The sequence below is a fragment of the Blennius ocellaris genome (assembly GCF_963422515.1).
Source record: "Blennius ocellaris genome assembly, chromosome: 21".
NCBI classification, from domain to species: Eukaryota; Metazoa; Chordata; class Actinopteri; order Blenniiformes; family Blenniidae; genus Blennius; species Blennius ocellaris.
In genome coordinates this window covers 1305749-1309238 of record NC_137670.1, presented here as the reverse complement: position 1 = coordinate 1309238, position 3490 = coordinate 1305749, and positions in this window count along the sequence as shown.

Below are 3490 nucleotides of genomic sequence, written 5' to 3'. Positions count from 1 at the left end.
CTCCGTCAGCCTCCACCGTGGCTCCACCCACCGCACAGCAGCCTCCACCCATCAGGGGAAACGTGGGCAGAGGTGGAGAACCGACTCTTTGCTCCTCAGCGCTTCACCTGCGTCACCGAGGTACCTGCTCGTTCTGCACATGCTCAGTAGAGACCATCAGAGCAACGGCCTTCTTCTCCTGGACTTGGTGCTTTTATTTTGACAGTCACTGGAATACCATTACAACTTTGTGGTTTTATTTTGACAGTCACTGGAATACCTCTCCTACTTTGTGGTTTTATTTTGACAGTCACTGGAATACCATTCCAACTTTGTGGTTTTATTTTGACAGTCACTGGAATGCCATTCCAACTTGTGGTTTTATTTTGACAGTCACTGGAATACCATTCCAACTTTGTGGTTTTATTTTGATAGTCACCATACTAACAATCCAACTTAGTACTTTTATTTTGAAAGTTACCATAATAACATCCAACTTAGTGGAAATGTGTGTTCGTGCTTGTGGGCCACCGTAGGGATCAGCTCCATCCATCCTCCATCCAGCCTCCATCCAGCCCTCCATCTTGCCTCCATCCATCCCTCCATCCAGCCTCCATCCATCCTCCATCCAGCCTCCATCCATCCCTCCATCCAGCCTCCATCCAGCCTCCATCCAGCCTCCATCTCGCCTCCATCCAGCCTCCATCCATCCCTCCATCCAGCCTCCATCCAGCCCTCCATCTTGCCTCCATCCATCCCTCCATCCAGCCTCCATCCATCCTCCATCCAGCCTCCATCCATCCCTCCATCCAGCCTCCATCCAGCCTCCATCTCGCCTCCATCCAGCCTCCATCTATCCCTCCATCCAGCGTCCATCCATCCCCCCATCCAGCCTCCATCCATCCTCCATCCATCCTCCATCCAGCCCTCCATCCATCCTCCATCCATCCTCCATCCAGCCTCCATCCAGCCTCCATCCAGCCTCCATCCAGCCTCCACCTTCATCCTGAGGCCGAGGAAGACGATGGTCCTGAACCTCAGCAGCTTCAGGATGTCTCGCCTTTTTCCTGATCAAAGTAATTCAGCTTTCATCTCACTAAGGCCTCCTGAAAGGAGCCGCCGGGGGGGGGGCGGAGCCTCACGGCTGGCAGGCTGTGTTCTGGCTGCGGCCTGCGGCCACTCATGCGGCCTGCGGCTCGCGGCGCAGGAGCTGCAGGTAAATTGGCCGTGAGCTGATTAGTGCTGAACGGAGCAAACAGTGCTGCCGGGCGCCGCCGGGCGCCGCCGCGACCTCTCAGCTCTCCGAGGGCTTGTAATGATGACAAATGTCTCTTTGTGGAGCCGAGAGGGAGAAAGAGTGGCGAGAACACCTCCCTCCTCCTCCTCCCCCCTCCTCCTCCTCTCCCCCCCTCCTCCCCCCCACCCTCCTCCTCCTCCTCCATTAACCCTGCATTAGAGCACCGCTCTGTTTGTTCCCGGGGAGACTTTGTCCTCCTTCGCTCTGCAAATCAATCGTTCCTCCTCGTAATTAATGACTTTCACTGAGTCACTTCGTCTGCCAGTTCTACTGTTTGCTTCACCCTCGCTGACGGAGACACCTGACGTAGTTGACGCCTGAGGCCCAACCACACCTTCCATTTTGGACAGGAAGTCAAATCATCAATGGAGATAATCGAAGAACAGTGGAGAGATGCTGGATCAATGATGGACGGATGGATGAGGGGGGGTGCTGTGGTTGGAGGTGGGGGGGGGGGGCAGAAGGTGGTGGGGGGAAGTAGGAGGTGGGGGGGTTGAAGGTGGGGGGGACTTGGTGGTGGTGGGTGGGTTGGAGGTGGGGGGGCTCGGGGTGCTGTGGTTGAAAGTGGTGGGGGGGTAGAGGGTGGTGGGGGGTTGAAGGTGGTGGGAGGTTTGGAGGTGGGGATGGGGGTTGAAGGTGGGGGTGGGGGGGGGGGGGTTCGGGGGCTGCGGGGGCTTCGGCAGCCGGCTGACAGATTCATTCCTCGGGCAGCTAAGGAGGCCGGCCACTGATTCATGTGTGCACTCAAGTGTACTATTTGCTTTTCAATTAGACCAAATCCAGACGGAGATCGGAGGTTTTAAAAGTCTTCACATGCTCGTTAGCCGAGTCCAGGACTTTCTGCCTCAACATCCAATTTAGATAAAGTCCATCTGAGCGGTTAGCTGCTCAAACAAGCTGCGCTCGGGAGGGCCGAGTCCCGTAATAAATCGCTGCCGCCAAATGTGGCAAACATCCGACCCAATGAAGCTTCCATTAGCGCAGTGGGACGTTTTAGAGCCGTGTGAAGGACGGGACGCTTTAGAGCCGTGTGAAGGATGGGACGCTTTAGAGTTGCGTGAAGGACGGGACGTTTTAGAGTTGCGTGAAGGACGGGACGTTTTAGAGCCGTGTGAAGGACGGGACGCTTTAGAGTTGCGTGAAGGACAGGATGCTTTAGAGCCATGTGAAGGACGGGGAGCTTTAGAGTTGTGTGAAGGACGGGATGCTTTAGAGCCGTGTGAAGGATGGGACGCTTTAGAGCCGTGTGAAGGACGGGGAGCTTTAGAGTTGTGTGAAGGACGGGACGCTTTAGAGCCGTGTGAAGGACGGGACGCTTTAGAGCCGTGTGAAGGACGGGGCGCTTTAGAGTTGTGTGAAGGACGGGGAGCTTTAGAGCCGTGTGAAGGACGGGACGCTTTAGAGCCGTGTGAAGGACGGGGCGCTTTAGAGTTGTGTGAAGGACGGGACGCTTTAGAGCCGTGTGAAGGACGGGACGCTTTAGAACCGTGTGAAGGACGGGACGCTTTAGAGCCGTGTGAAGGACGGGACGCTTTAGAGCCGTGTGAAGGACGGGACACTTTAGAGCCGTGTGAAGGACAGGACGCTTTAGAGCCGTGTGAAGGATGGGACACTTTAGAGCCGCGTGAAGGACGGGACACTTTAGAGCTGCGTGAAGGACGGGACACTTTAGAGCCGTGTGAAGGACGGGATGCTTTAGAGCCGCGTGAAGGACGGGACGCTTTAGAGCCGTGTGAAGGACGGGACACTTTAGAGCCGTGTGAAGGACAGGACGCTTTAGAGCCGCGTGAAGGATGGGACACTTTAGAGCCGCGTGAAGGACGGGACACTTTAGAGCTGCGTGAAGGACGGGACACTTTAGAGCCGTGTGAAGGACGGGATGCTTTAGAGCCGCGTGAAGGACGGGACGCTTTAGAGCCGCGTGAAGGACGGGACGCTTTAGAGCCGTGTGAAGGACGGGGAGCTTTAGAGCCAACACAACGCATCCAGACTATAAATAGCAGGCTGTGTTCAGCGGAGGCTGGTCAGTAGGGGGCGCTGTGGCGCCGCCACCATCAGAACTGCAGGAAAAATCCAATGACGCTGTAAAAACCCTGACCCGTACCATGTGGTGGTGGAATTGAACCGACAACCCCCCCCAATGGGACGATGGCGGTTCCCCAAACTGAGCCACGTGACACAGACCTGGTCTGATCTATTAGAACAAGAATAAAT